This window comes from Petaurus breviceps, unplaced genomic scaffold (assembly GCF_028583685.1).
Source record: "Petaurus breviceps papuanus isolate PSGF00001 unplaced genomic scaffold, PetGlider_PUasm1.0 79, whole genome shotgun sequence".
NCBI classification, from domain to species: Eukaryota; Metazoa; Chordata; class Mammalia; order Diprotodontia; family Petauridae; genus Petaurus; species Petaurus breviceps.
The window spans coordinates 29,352,531-29,368,755 of record NW_027186523.1 but is presented as its reverse complement, the minus strand read 5'-3'; the positions used below and the strand labels follow the sequence as shown (position 1 = coordinate 29,368,755).

At 36.3% G+C, this 16,225-nt stretch overlaps 1 protein-coding gene across 1 annotated transcript in view; it reads right to left on the bottom strand.

The window, feature by feature from the left end:
* LOC138175883 (membrane-associated guanylate kinase, WW and PDZ domain-containing protein 2) overlaps window positions 1–16,225 on the bottom strand; it is a 1,727,565-nt gene that overhangs the window by 1,374,725 nt on the left and 336,615 nt on the right. The window lies entirely within an intron of this gene.

Below are 16,225 nucleotides of genomic sequence, written 5' to 3'. Positions count from 1 at the left end.
TATATGAACCTATTCAAAGTGAACTGAGCAGAACCAGGAGAACACTGTACACAATAATAGCAAATACTGTAACAAAGAATGACTGTTAATAACTTAGCCACTCTAATACAATGATCCAAGACAATTACAAAAGACCCATGAACAAAAATGCCATCTACATTTAGAGCGGTAACTGATAAATTTTAAGTGCAGATTGAAGCACTTTCAGTGTTGATTCTATAGACCCTAGTTTAAAAGACCATTCACCTAAATGTTAATCTGGAAGCTCCCTAGTCTAAATGTAATAAGTTCCATTCTAATTTTTAGAGAATTATCATGCATCTACTTACTATTTAAACTCCTTGGATGTGATTATTAATTTAGGATCATTGATGTTCACAGCAGAAAGTAATAATTAGTGTAACAGGGCCTTTGGAGCTGATCATGATCCTACATGCTTTTTTTTCATTTTTTGTTGTTTTTACAATATGTCTAATATGGAAATATGTTTTGAATGACCTTACATGCATAACTGATATCATATTGCTTGACTTCTCAGTTGGTAGGAGAAATTTTGGAGGTGAAAGAGAAATGGGAACACAAAATTTTCAAAAGTTAAAATATAATGATTAAAAATAAATAGTTGAAAATTGTTATTGTTTGCAGCATTATAGAGACAGAACCCTATTTTGTTACTTATTTTGTAGCAAGTAAGAGCAAAGCAAGGAAATCCGGGACCCACATTTACAAAGGAATATGAAAAATAGGACAAGAAATAGAGGGAGGTTGAGGCAAGTTGGTAGCTTGACTTTGTGGTTAACTGGAAAAGCTGATAATGATTGACATTTAAAAAGTGAATGTTAGTACTGAATAAGTTAGATAGGGATATGATTTACAAGAAGCTGAGATCTTGTAACATTGATAGTGAATGCCACTGATGGGACCTACAGAGGCCATAGTTTTGCCATACATAAGACTTTCTGGCAGTGACGACATTTCTGGTAGTGAATACATAGGAACTATGATTTGAAAGAAGGATATGGGGCTATAGCAGGGCTGAGGAACCTACAGCTTCAAGTCTACATGTGACCCTCTAGGTCCTCAAGAGTGGCCCTTTGACTGAATCCAAACTTCACAGAACAAATACCCTTAATAAAAGGATTTGTTCTTTAAACCTTGGACTCAGTAAAAAACAATACAAAACAAAACAACCCAAGAAAGTAGAAGGCCACATGTGGCCTCAAGGCTGCATATTCCCCACACCTAGGCTATAGTCTTTGAGAAAATGGGCTTTCAAGTAAAGAACCAAAAGGGAAAAGTAAAATGCTTGGTTAGTCAAATTGGGACACAAATCAGTAGGATTAGCATTAAGGCTGACTATGTTGAGCTAATGAGTTACTAAATTAGGGTTTCTTGCATTCTGATTCCTTAGGACAGGATAAGCACCAGAATCAAATATGAGATTGTTCCCCAATGTGAAAAACAAGAATAGGAAACAAGACTTATATAAAATATAAGAATCAGGAGACAAAGAACATCATTACAATCCCTGGATATAATAGGAGGATATTACATTAGATCAACTGATAATAAGCATTGTATCACAACCTATAAAAAGTATGTATCTAAAAGGAATATTATTGTTTCATATATGTACTTTGAAGATGCATTCTCTTTTTGTCTCATTCATTAGCTCTTTCTAATAATTATATTTTCAAACATCCCTTCCTCTCCCCATAAAAATTGTTGACTATAGAGCTTATTATAATGAAAATATTGGGATTTATTATTTTAAGAATATCTTTAAAGATATGTGTAATTCTTTTTCCTTAACTTGGTAAAAAGGCTGGAAGGAGGAATACCATTCCCAAATCATCTTTCAGAAAGGCAACCAAACTCTGATTTTTAACGCCATGGAGGAACAGTCACTGAATATACATGGAAGGGCAGAATGGGGAAAACAACAGAAAAGAGTATATTTCTTTTCACAGGAATCATGTAAATATGCTTAGATAGTCCTAACAGAAAGGAGGGCTGGAGATGCCATAAAAAGCAGATATGGCCTTTATGTGGTTACATTAGGCTGCTGGCTATAGGAAAATAATTCTTTGTTTGAGTAATGCACAAGCTGTGCTTGAGCAGAGAACTCAGGAGGACAGATGGAAGGTTTACTTCTCCTCACTGAGCATATCCTTATCCCCTGTGCATCAGGAAAGGAAAAAGAGGTCAGAATAAAATATTCAATCTTTTGAACCCCTTTACCAATTTCAACATTTTTCTTTAGAAAACTCTCCTTGCTGTTTAAAAGAAAATGCGCCTCTATTATTTTATGAAATGTATTTTCAAAAGTCTGATTCCAAGAATAACGTTAAGAGTATTCAATGTCAGAACAAGGGCAAAGTGTGATATTTTGTGTGAAACCAAATCAGAAAAAGGAAAGGTAGCCATTAAAAGGTTTTATTTCTCAAGCCCCAAAGTCAAAGTCAGTATAGGTATTCATATGTCATCATTAAGCTATGACCTTTATGATTCAATTCATATTTAAGCTTTATGTTTGTTGAGAATAGTGCCAGACTTCATTAGCATTCAGTAATTTTTATTTTCAATTCTAAGCATTGCCTGAATTTCCCTCCAGTGAAATAGAAGCTTGCACCATGAGTCAATGAACTCAGGACTAATGGTAGAAATTGGATACCCAGGTGTTTTGGTTACTAAAAGAGTAGATAAAAGATCTGTTTTTTGGATTCAGGAAGTCATTTACTAATCAAATGATACCAAGCTCAAGTAAGAAGCCAATGCCAGAAAGCCTGTATTTAGTGGACAATGGAACCATTAATTAGTATCCAGCATTTTAAATCCAAGAACCCATGTCCTAGAAATGTTTTCAGGTCACCAGAACATTTCTCTAAGAAGACAGCATGTACTAGCCAATTCACATGCCTTCAGTACTGAAATATTACAGATGAGGATGAGAAAATATTGAAATGACAGCTATGGAAAACAAAGAATTAAAGCAGAGACTGCATACAGAAATTATACCCTATGAAAACCATGAGTTTTTTTTTTTTGTTAATATACCCTGACATCAACTAGAAAGCCCCCTACAACATCACATCGAAAATTAGAAATTTTTGAGATGTGAAATAATATTTTTATGACAATATGGTAGCACAAATGCATTATTCATGGAAAAACAGTATAATATAAAATATGTGTGTATATACACACACATACAAATAAATTATTGAAGGCTTTAAGATCTATCACTCACCTTTTACATCTTTCAAAATATTAAATTAATGATACAATGTATGTAACACTTGTATATTTGCAAAGTATTTTACTTATTTTTTATCTCATTCAATGCTAGCAACAACTTTGTGAGGTAATTTCTATTTTTATCAACATTTTAGAGATGAGGAAAGTAAAGCAGATGATATAATAACTTGTCCAGCATCATACAGTTATGGGTCTAAGGTAGGATTGGAAGTTGGGTCTTCTTCATTTCAAGTCCAGCAATCTATCCACTAGACCACCTAGCTGGCTAAGATTCCTCTAAGGTTGCCTATGAGTATGTATTTCCAAACATGAGATTTGGTTACTCAAATATATCCTATCAGGCAAAGTAAAAGTATAAGAAAAGGAAGATTAAATATTAATTTTTTCAGGGGTGGCTAGGTGGCAGTAAGAGTGCCAGCCCCAGCGTCAGGAGTCCTGGGATCGGTTCTGGCCCCAGATATTTAACACCCACACAAAATAACTGCCCGTGTAACCTTGAGCAAGTTACTTAACCCCAACTGCTTTAAAAAAATATATATCTTCTTTTTCCATTATCTAACCTATTCAATTTGGATATCTCAATTCACCCTAGTTTAGGCTTTTATCTTCCCTGGAGACATATTGGAACTAAATCCCAATTGGCCTCCCTTCTGCTCTATTTTCTCTTTTTCAATCCATTCGCTGCACAACAGTCAAGTTGTTATCGCTAAAGTAAGAGTCTGATGATTTCCATTATTATGCTTAAGAAGCTTCTGTAGCTTCTTATTTCCTCTGGAATAAAACACAAATACCTCTATTTGGTGTTAAAATTCCTTCACAATTAGGTTGCAGTCTAGTTTTCCTACATGATTCCATAGTTCATTTCTGATACACTGTTTATATTTAAACCAAATTGGTCTACTAGCTACTTTGTACACAACATTCCAAGTCATGTATTTATACAATCTGTTGTCAATTCCTGGAATTCTCTCCCTCTTAATGTTTCCTGAAATTTCTAGCTCTTATCACCTTCCAAGGCTCAGTTCTGGAACTACTTTCTAAGGAGACATCTCCAGATATTTTCCCATGGCTCCTGTAGTGGTCTCCCTCCAATTGCTAACTTAAATTTCACCTTGCTTTGCCCTTATGTATACATATTTATATTTATGTTTACCTATATGTTTACATGTTATGCTCTCCATGAGTCAGCACATTGAAGACAGAGGCTATTACATTTTTGTCCTAACATCTGCATTGCCCAGCAAAGGCCATGCACGTACCTGTAGAAGGTATTTAATAAATTCTTGTGAATTGAAATGAATATCATTATGGTATGGAAAACAGTCATCAAAAAAGCTTAAAATTTTTCATAATTTGTTGTTTTATGAGATCACTGGTTAGATATTTCTTCTCTCAAAAGTAGGCTATATTAGTGTTTGCTGCCTGTAGAAAAAAGATATTGAACATGCTTCTATGAATGATAATTCAATTGAATAACACTTAAAAGTGTATACTTGGTATGACCTACATGATATGGTTCTATTTATGAATTCCTATTCTGAAATATTGTAGTGACAACATATTAGAGGGAAAAAGTCAGGTTTGGATCAGAAGAGTGAATTTGAAGATCAGCTGTTCTCTGTACTGACAGTGCCCTTGGGCAAATTCCTTTACTTCTGCAAGCTACATTTTCCTCATAATATTATCTGTCCTAATAAGGTAAGATCAAATGAAAAAATGTATGTAAAAGTGCTTTGTAAATTATATACAAATGTGAAGCATGACTATCAAATTATAAATAACAAATATAACTCCCCCTTAAAGAAAATTAGTAGGGGCAGCTAGGTGGCCCAGTGAATAGAGCACTGGCCCTGGACTCAGGAGGACCTGAGTTCAAATTCAGCCTCAGACACTTAACACTAAAAAGCTGTGTGACTTTGGGCAAGTCACTCAACCCCATCTGCCCTGCCATCCCCCCTCCAAAAAGCAAAAAAAAAAAAGTAAAAACATAATTAAAAAATAAAACTACAAAATGTTTTTCTGATGTACCAAGAGGTTTATGATTATTTGAGTTTGAAGAGGCTCTAACTTTTTTGTATAGGAACTAATATGGGATTCTTGTAACTTTAGAACAATCCATGATCTGCTCTTTTTGATAAAATTTTTTTAAGTAGTCTATAAATTCCATTTCTTCCCATAAAGCCTAACACTAGATTTTCCAGGGAATTAAAGAAATTAAAGAAAAAAATGTACCCTCCAATAGCAGTACAAAGAAAATGTCTAGCTATCTAAATAGAATAGAAGATGGAATATTGGCAACTATTTAACTAGGAATCATGAAAGACTTGTTAAATTGTTTTGAATTACTTTGTTCACATTTAATTAACCAAAAAGTATTTATTAAGTACGTTTTGATATCTTCATGAAAGAATAAATTAGTTTTCACTTTAATTTTCAAGATTGACTCCCCCTTTTTAAATATATAAAAATGAAAAACAACAACCTAACAACCAATACCCACTTATTAAATTTATACTGTATAGGACATTGTTCTGGTGGAGACACAAAGAAAAGTAACTTTACCTCACTAATGGTGAGAATGAAACTCAAATTTTCCTTCTTGCCAGATCTGTGATTTCATTGATGTAGGATGCTCCCAAAAGAGGAAAATCTCTCTTCCAATGCTCTGAAATGAACAGTCTTGGAATGTTGTCTGCAGGTGCTAAGAAATTAAGTGACTTTCCCAGGATAAACAAAATAGTATGTGTCAGGGACAGGTCTTGAACTTGAATATTACTAACTCTGAAGCTCATTCTGCATCTACTACTATGTGTTTTTCTGCCCAACATAAACATATTGCATGATACTCAAAAACAAATACAATTACTATGGAGTAGATCAGAAGTGAAGGAGTGTTATGAATTACTGTTCAAGTTCCTCCTTTCCTGCTTAAAAAAAACACTACCATCTAGAGTTATCAGGAAAGGCTTCAAGGGGGAAGGAGCCAAGATAGTGGAATAAAACCAGGGACTTGCCTGAATTCTCCCCCAAACCCCTCCAAATACCTATTAAAATGACTCCAAACAAATTCCAGAACTACAGTACCCACAAAATGACAGAGTGAGGCAAATCTCCAGTCCAAGACAACCTGGAAGGCAGACAGGAAGGGGATATGTAATGCGAATGTAAATTTTAAAGATCTTCCCTGCCCCTAGGCTAAAGTGCACCAGAAGCCTGGGGAGGGAGGCTTGTTTTTCAGTAGATACTTTTTGATTGGCCAATGGGTCAATAAGGTTGTTACATTCTCTGAGCCAGGAGAAGGCTATATAAGCCCTGATGTGTAGCTTTGTTTTGGGACTCACCTTGAGAAGTGTTCTGTGATTTGATCTGAATTCTGGGAAGCCGTTGTTGAGAGTCCCCCGGCTTTGAAAAACCCAGAATGTGGAAACCCAGATGTTGACTGGGTATGGATGTAATGGTTGGACAGTTTGGAAATCTGTCTACTTGATGTTTCTGTCTTGATAATTATGCCTGTATACTTTGAGGTTCAGGGTGCTGACCTTTTCTCCTGAACAAGGTAAATGATATATGTCTGACTGATTAAAGTAAGCTTGTTAACCCATTTTGAGTTGCTTTCCTTTAACAAAGCAGATCCAAGAACCTGTGGTAGCTGCAAACCCTGAGGACGCTTGGGGTGCTTGCTGCTACAGGATATCAAACCAAACTGGGACTGGAACACAGTCTGGTGTGTGCCATGCCAGCACAGACAGGGCTGTAGCAGGCCTCGGGGGACTCAATTACTGGTAGCTGTGGCAGTTTCCAGACTTCTCAACCCACAAATGCCAAAGACAGCATAGAAGGTCAGTGGGAAAACTCTGTGGGAATTGGGTGAATGAGGAGCATGGTCCAGTTGAGGTATGGCCCCAGTCCCAGGGCTGTGGATGTGGCAGGTAATTACTTAAGATTTAAGCAGTAGCTGCTTCAGGAACTTTGGGCCACAGAAGGTGGGGATTGAGTAGCTGATAAAAAAGCCCTGAAGCCATGGAAAGTACACCCACACTCCCATTCACCTCCCTTGGAAGCAAAGTACTACCTTGACAGAATTAGAAAGTCAAGTACTTGGCAGGAAAGATGAGCAAACAGTGTAAAAACAAAACAAAACTCAGACTACATAATCTTACTTTGGTGAAAAGAAGATCAAAACATAGAAGCAGAAGAAGACAACAAAGTCCAATTTCTTACATCAAAAATCTCCAGGACAAATATGAATTGGTCAGAAGTAATGGAACAGCTCAAAAAGCATTTTGAAAATTGTAAAGTCAAGAATGAGCAGTTTTCCAGAGGACTGCTACTCTGAACAGCTTTAATGTCCTGACCACATAATATAGTAAACTCTATTTATTCTACTGTAAATTAAAGTGAAACATTCACAGAAACCAAAGTATAGAATTCACAATGTTATAACATAACAACTTATCACCAAAGTGGCCACATAGTTTAAAAAAAAAAGATATCATTCAATAAATCCTTAACTCAATCATCCTTAAGGAACACAAAGTAAAAAAGGTCAAAGTTCTCCACCCCTAGGTCACATCATCTTAATCTCTCAGGCAAAAAGTCTTCTTTCTTCTTAACTGGACATTAGTTTCCAATGTTCCTTTACTGAATCATCCTTAAGAGAGAGTACAAATCCTCCCACCCCTAGACCACAGGAAATCATGGTCTTCTCAGTCAGTATTAAGTACGCAAAGAGAGGTCTTTTCATCTTGAAGTGAGGCTGGCTCCCAAATTCCATGGTTCCTCTTCCATGGTCCCAGTTCCTGCTTGAATCTACTGAACTGTCACCTGGATTCACAGGTAGGCAACTTTCAGCTCCTTGTCTAGCTCCTCGCCCACTTCCATATTGAAGTTCACAGTGTCCAGTCCACCTCAAGTCCTTTACAATTTCTGTTTCTGGGTAGACAAACTTAAAAGAGCCAAAATAACATTCATGCATATTGCTGGCACCATCATCAATTCACTATCTGCCTGTGAAATCAACATAGACCCAGCAACAAATTCTGAGAACTCAACACACATCATCAGAACAGTCCCAGGACCTCTGAAACCCTCCAACATGACTTCTGTAAACAGACAACAAGAAAATCCTCTTTCAGGGCTTCCAGTAAGGTACCAGGGCTTCTATAGAAAGTATCACAAACAAAAATCAACACAGACAAACAGAGTGGTGGCCTCCACAAACATTCCTGTTCTAAGTTCTGCTCTCTCTGAGTTCAGGCTCTTCTTTATATATAGTCATTAGCTCCTCCCTGTTCTGCCCCTTCCTGTTGAATCAGCAAGCTCCTCCCTCCCCTCCCTTGTGTGGCTTTCCCAACTTCTGTTTCTTTGTTTTTATTTCTTTTTTATTTTTATTTTTTCAAGTTGTATCTCTTAACAAAGATTTTATAAAATCAAAGGCAAAGGTTTCAACTGAAACAAGGCACTAAGTACTTCTTTGCTAGCCATTACAAAAAATGAAACTAGAGAAGAAGAGGAAATACCGACAACAGACATAGGGGCAATGCAATAAAATCATGAGGGGGCAAAGTCAAGATGGCAGAATAGAAGCCCAACTTCCAAGTGGCTCTGGCTTCTACCTTTCACAATCAATGTAAAAAGGGGACTCTGAACAAACTTTGGAACTAAGAACACACAAAATGACACAGAGAAGCTAACCTCCTGCTGAGGACAGCCTGGCAGGCCAGCAGGAATCAGCCAGTGCAGCACTCTGGAAGCCAAGCCCAGACCCCCATGAACAGCCACAGGTTTTAGCCCAAGGGTGGGTCTGACCAGCTCCCAAGAGGGAGGGACTCCAGATAAGCAGCAGCTGTGGTTATTTCCAGAATTATCAACACATAGATAAAAAGGACAAAGTGAGAAGTCAGTGCAGTATGGAATTTGGGACCCAGTAAGAGTAAGTACATAGGCTTTTGCCCCCAGGACAAGAAGCCATTGAGACACCCTGCACACCCAGCCAGCTCCACCTGGCAGCTTCAGCTCCTGGCCTGCAGAGTGTAGGGGGACCAAGCAACCAGTCTGAGGGCTAATCACTCTTGCTTTAACCTGCTTGGATCTGGATTGCAGTCTATGGTGGAGGTCCTGGGACATGTGTCGAGCTAGCCAGAGCATGTGGAGGCCTCAGACAGGGCGCCCAACTAATACCAACAGCAGCTGAGAAAACCCCAGCGTTTGGGACAAAAGCCTCCCTGTCTGGTGGCAGAGTCCTACTGTGGCAAAAAGCCCAGGTGTCAATTGACTGAGGGGCGACATGACCAGGCAAAGGAAACAAAGCAGACAGAAGATTCCAACATTAGATTCCTATTTTGGGGACAAAAAGGAGCAAAGCATGGAACAGGAAGAAGACAGTGAAGTCAGAACTCCTGCACCAAAAACTTCTAAGGAAAATATGATCTGGTTACAGACCAAAGAGGACCTTAAGAAGCAGATAAGAGAAGTGGAAGAAAAATTTGGAAGAGAAATGAGAATGATGCAAGAAAATTATGAAATGAGAGTCAACAGCCTGATGGAGGAAAATCACACCTTAAAAAACAGACTAACTCAAATGGCAAAAGAGGCTCAAAAAGGCAATGAAGAGAAGAATGCCTTAAAAAGCCTAATTTGCCAGATGGAAAAAGAATCTCAAAAGCTCACTGAGGAGAATCATTGCTTCAGAATTGGATTGGAGCAAATGGAAGCTAATGACTTATGAGAAATCAAGATTCTGTTAAACAGATCCAAACAAATGAAAGAATAGAAGGCAATGTGAAATATCTCATGGGGGAAACCACTGACCTGTAAAAAAGATCCAGGAGAAATAATTTAAAAATTATTGGACTACCTGAAAGCCATGATCAAAGTAAGAATCTAGAAGTCATCCTCCAGGAAGTTCTAAAAAAAACTGCCCTGATGTTTTAGAACCAGAGGGCAAAATAGAGGTTGAACGAATCCACTGATCACTTCCTGAAAAAGATCCCAAAAAGAAAACTCCTAGGAATATTATAGCCAGGTTCCAGAATTACCAGATTAAGGAGAGAATTTTACAAGCAGCCAGGAAGAAACAATTTGAATATTGTGGAAACACAATCAGGATAACACAGGATCTGGCAGCTTCTACCCTGAGGGATCGAAGGGTTTGGAATATGATATTCTGGAGGTAAAAGGAGCTGGGATTAAAACCAAGAATCACCTACCCAGCAAAACTGAGTATCATGGTTCAGGGGAAAATATGGTCATTCAGTAGAGTAGAGGACTTTCAAGTATTCTTGCTGAAAAAACCAGAGTTGAATAGAAAATTTGACATTCAGATACAAGAAGCAAGAGAAGGTAAACAGGGAAAAGAAATCATATGAAATTCATCAATATTGAACTATTAACATTCCTACATGGAAAAAAACCAATAATCGTAACTGATTAAACTTTTTTCAGTATGAAAATAGTTGAAGGGAATAGAAATATACATATATATATATATATATGTATATGTATACATATATATATATAAGGGTATATGGGCATATGAATACATATGTGAATGTGTGTATATGTTTACAGGTATACATAGATACAGTGCACAGGACCAATTTAACAGAAAGGTATGATACTTAAAAGGTAAAATTAAGAGGTGAGAGAGGAATATAATGAGAGGAGATGGGGAGAGACAGAATGGGGTAAACTATCTCATATAGAAGAGGCAAATAAAAATGGTTACAATGGAGTGGAAGAATAGGAAGACAGAAAGGAATGGATCAACATTATTTCCATTAAATTTGGCTGGGGGAGGGAATGAAATACACACTAATTAGGGTATCTCACCCTACAGGAGAGTAGGTGAAAAGGGGATGAGAGAGAAGGCTAGAGGGGTAGGGAAGTTTGAAGCACCCACTTTTTTAAAGGGACAGGATCAAAGTAGAGAATAGAACAAGTGGGAGGTGGGATAGGAGGGAGGGAAATATAGTTTGTCTTTTACAGTATATCTACTATGTTATCATTTTGCATTAGCCACACATGTACAACCTATACTGAACTGCTTATCTTCCCAGTAAGGGTGGGTGACAAGGGAGAAAGTGAATGAATCTGGAATTCAGTTTGAAAATCAAATATTTATATATATAATTTTACATGTAACTGGGAAATAAGATATATAGGTACTGGGGCATAGAGATCCACCATGCCCTACTGGAAAAGTGGAAAGGGGTATAGGAGAAAATATGGGAGAGAGCAGATTGGAGGAGGGGATATCCTGTGGGACTGCTGTTTTGGGGCAGTGGGTAGGGGAAAAAACTCGGAGAAAATTTGTAACTCAAAATCTGGCGGAAATGAATGATGTAAATCAGAATTTAATAAAGCATTTGAAAAATGAAAAAAAAAGAAAAAATCATGAAAAAACTCAACAGTTTGCTAAAGTAGACCCACAAAAATAATGAAGAAAATAACACCTTAAAATATAGAGTAACCCAGATGGCAAAAGGCATCCATAAAGTAAAGGGAGAAGAATACTTTAGAAAGCAGAATTGCCCAAATAGGAAAGGAGGCCCAAAATCTCACTGAAGAAAAAAATTCCTTAAAAATAGAATGGAGCAAATGGAAGCTAATGACTTTATGAGAAATCAAGAAATTATGAAACAGAACCAAAAGAATGAAAAAAAAGAAGACAATGTGAAATATCTCATTGGAAAAAAACACTGACTTGGAAAATAGAGGCATGTGAGATAATTTAAAAATCTATTGGTGTACCTGAAAACCATGAAAAAACAGAGCTTAGACATCATCTTTCATAAAATTATCAAGAAAAATTGCCCTGATATTCTAGAACCAGAGGGTAAAATAAATATTGAAAGAATACACTTATTGTCTCTTGAAAGAGATACCGAAAAGAAAACTCCTAGTCATATTGTAGCCAAATTCCAGAGTTCCCAGGTCAAGGAGAAAATATTGTAAACAGTCAGAAATAAATAATTCAGCTATTGTGGAAATATAACCAGGATAACACACAATCTAGCAGCTTCTACATTAAGGGATTGAAGGGATGGAATATGATATTCCAGAAGTCAGAGGAGCTAGGACTAAAACCAAGAATCACCTACCCTGCAAAACTAAGTATAATACTTCAAGGGAAAAACTGGTCATTCCACGAAATAGAGGACTCTCAAGCATTCTTGATGAAAATGTCAGAGCTGAATAAAAAATTTTGACTTCTAAATATAAGACTCAAGAGAAGCATGAAAAGGCAAATAGGAAAAGTAAATCATAAGGGACTTATTAAAGTTGAACTGTTTACATTCTTACATGCAAAAATGATATTTGGATCTCATGAGACTTTTCTCAGTATTAGGTTAGGTAAAGGAAAGAGCTATATATCTATCTAGCTGGACAGAGACAGGGCATTGGGTGAGTAGAATATGAAGGAGGGGTATCTAAAAATAAAATTAAGGTTTGAGAGAAGAATATATTATGGAAGCATTTTGCATAACTACACAAAAATAGCCTATATTGACTTGCTTGCCTTCTCAGTGAGGGTGAGTGGGGAAGGAAGAAGGGAGAGATTTTAGAACTCAAAGTTTTAAATACAAATGTAAAAAAAATGTTTTTACATGCAACTTGGAAATAAGATATACAGGTAATAGGGTGGAGAAATCTATCTTGCCCTACAACAATGTAAGGGGGAAGAGAATAAGAGGGGTGTGTGATAAAAGAGAGGGCAAACTGGAGGGATGTGTAATCACAATGCATGCTTGGTTTGGGAGGAAGGGGAGAGTTAGGGAGAAAATTTGGAACTCAAAATCTAGTGAAAATATAAATGTTGAAAACTAAAAATTAATTAATTTATTTATAAAAAGAAAGGTTTCATGTTGATGTGGCATTTAAGCTGGGATTGGAAAAAAGTGCTAGGCCTTTAACAGATAGAAGTAGGAATAAGGAGAAATCTAGTATAGGCAGAGTATATTTTAAATTGCAAGATTAAAAGCATTTCTTTAGCAGACAGTATGGTAAAATGTGGAAAGTAACTATGCAGTGGATAGCATGCTTGAATGAGAGTCAATAAGAGATTAAAATCTTCATTCAGATCCTAAATAACTGTGTGACTGGGCAAATTTCTTAAGCTCTCTGAAATTCAATGCCTTATTTGTAAGAAAGATCATGGGACTAGCTCACTTCATAGGACCCCTCTAGTTCTAAATCTCTGATTTATGAATTGCTTGATCCTGAGAATAACTTCTTCAGAAGCTCTTCCTCCTGATCTGCTTGGACCATATGGTAGTTTTCTAAAAGGCCCATGGCAGGTACCTTTTGTTTCTTGCAGTGAAGTTCACTGCAGCTGAAACCAAAGGTGGCAATTCAAAGACAAAGCAGGTCTATACTGTCTGGTATTTGCCAAAGGCACCAACACAGCTTTATTGTACAAGTGCACTACTAGGTGTTTTTAGAATTCCTTACATCCTATTGCTAACTGCCCTGATCCTTCAAATCTTGGGAGACTTTGTATTCAGAGAGGAGCTTCTCAATGCTAATAATATTCTTCTTGCTCCATCCTACTCATGTTCCCTGAGAAAACAAACAGCATTTTTGCCCATTTGACTTGTATTTGTGTGTCAAGCATCAAACACAGATGACAGACTTCATATTTAACAAATAGCTCTTAATGCACCAACACTTGCTGCAGTTATGCAAGTTTTGTATTCACTGTACATCTCCAAAATAATTCACTGCTTAGTAAAGTACTCTGAGGTATAGTACATGAAAAGCACTGTATAATCCCCAGCAGAATAGAGAATTACAAACCCCATATTTAAAGATTAATGATTCTTTTAGCTGCACAACTGACTTAAGGAAGTGCCTGTTTTAAAGGATAGAACTCAAGCTGAAATGTTTATATATTTTTAAATATTTTATTTAAAGTTTGAGTTCCAAATTCTTTATCTTTCTACCTTCCTTTCCTCCTTCCTCCTTAAGGTGGTAAGCAGTCAAATATAGGTTATACATGTTCAGTTATGTAAAATATTTCCACATTAGTCATTTTATATGAAAAGATTCTAATAAAAGAAAAAAACTGAAAGCAAGGGGAAAATAGCATACTTCAGTCTACTCAATAAGTATCAGTTCTTTATCTGGAGTCAGACACTGTGCTTCAATACTAGTCCTTTGGGATTGCCTTGGGCCACTGTATTGCTGAAAACAGCTAAGTCATTCACAGTTCTTCATCAAAGAATATTGCTATCACTATGTATGATGTTCTGGTTCTGTTCACTTCACTATGTATCAGTTCATGTAAGTCTTTTCAGGTTTTTTTTTCTGAAATCATCCTGCTTTTCATTTCTTACAGCACAATAATATTCTATAACAATAATATACCACAGCTTGTTAAGTCATTCCCCAAATGATGGACATCCCTTTAATTTCTAATTATTAACTACTGCAAAAAAACAAAAACAACTGCTATACATATTTTTGTACAAATTGGTCCTTTTCTGTTAAAATGCTTCTATTTAAGGCATAGAAAAGGGTAAGTTGCTAGAATTTAAGGCAGCATTATTTGTCTAAAATGAATTAGGGTTCAAATGATCAACCAAGAAGCAAAGGAGGAATGAATGCCATCATTAACTGTTAGCCATTTTGTTATCATCAGACTAGACCTGTGATACCATCATTGTGGAGAATATCCACTGAGGATCTTCTACCATGATTGCTACTGAGCAGAGTGGTTCTGTCTTTGAGTTCTCCGTGGTCCAATACCCAACTGTCAGTTGTGATGTGTCCACATCACATATCCTTGTTGAATAACCATCTCCAGGAGGCCCAAGACAATTCCTTTTTGTCAACTTGTGAATGATTGATAAATATTTCAATTAAATCCTAATTGTGTTCCATTATCAGATCTAAACTACCAGGGGACCAGTTTAGGTCAGGCCAAGGCAAGAATAATATCTTTCAAAAGTAGTAAAGACAGTCGTCATTCCCTACTTCCTGTCTTCCATCCCGTAGACTAATCAGCTCCATTTTGCTATGTAGAAAGGCTTATAGAATGGTTTTAAATACTCTAAATTATCTTATTGATCCTCCTCTGGATAAAATAATTTGTCAATATCCTCCCTTAAATTTGGAGATTTTACTTGAATAAAATACTTGCGAGGCAGAAGAATTTGAAAGAAAGCTGTACTTCTAAATCATCAAGGAGGAGGAATTCAAATCCCACCTCTGACATTTTCTAGCTGTGAAATAAAGGGCAAATTACTTAACCTGTCTGTTAGCCCATCTTCAACATTGGAATAAATGTCTACCTCCTAGGTTTGTTGTAAAGATTAAATCAATACCGTATGTAAAACATCTTGCAAACTTGAAAGTATGATATAAATGTCATCTATTATTACTCCACATGTGGTAGGACCAAGGTAAAATAGAGTAAACTTTTCTTCCATATTGTGAATAACAGACATCTAGCAATGCAGCCTAATATGATATGAGATCATTTGGTTATATTGTCACATTGTTGAGACAAAGAGTTTGCAGTACAATAAACTCACTAAAATTTTCACAAAACTATTTTCTAACCATTTCTTCTCAATCCTTTTTTTATCCTCATCATGGGACTTTACATTTTCCTTTGTTAAATTCAAATTTATTACTTTATCTATTATGCAAAAATTCACATATCTAGGATCTAATAAAATTCATACAACAGGCATAAAATACTGCTGAACTGAATAAAAAAAATTTTTTAGCAACATAATGTTAGATGACAAAAATATGGGTATATGGATTTTACTTCATATACTCTTTGAAGGAAAGTACTGTATCATTTTTATCTATTGCAATAAACACATTGTAGATAATTAATAAATGTCAATAAATTGCATTGCATTAGAAAACCATAATTTTGTCTTTACATGGAAAGTAATTAGACTCTCCTTTCAGTTGAACCTGATTAGAAAACAGAAGCAATGATTCAGGAATT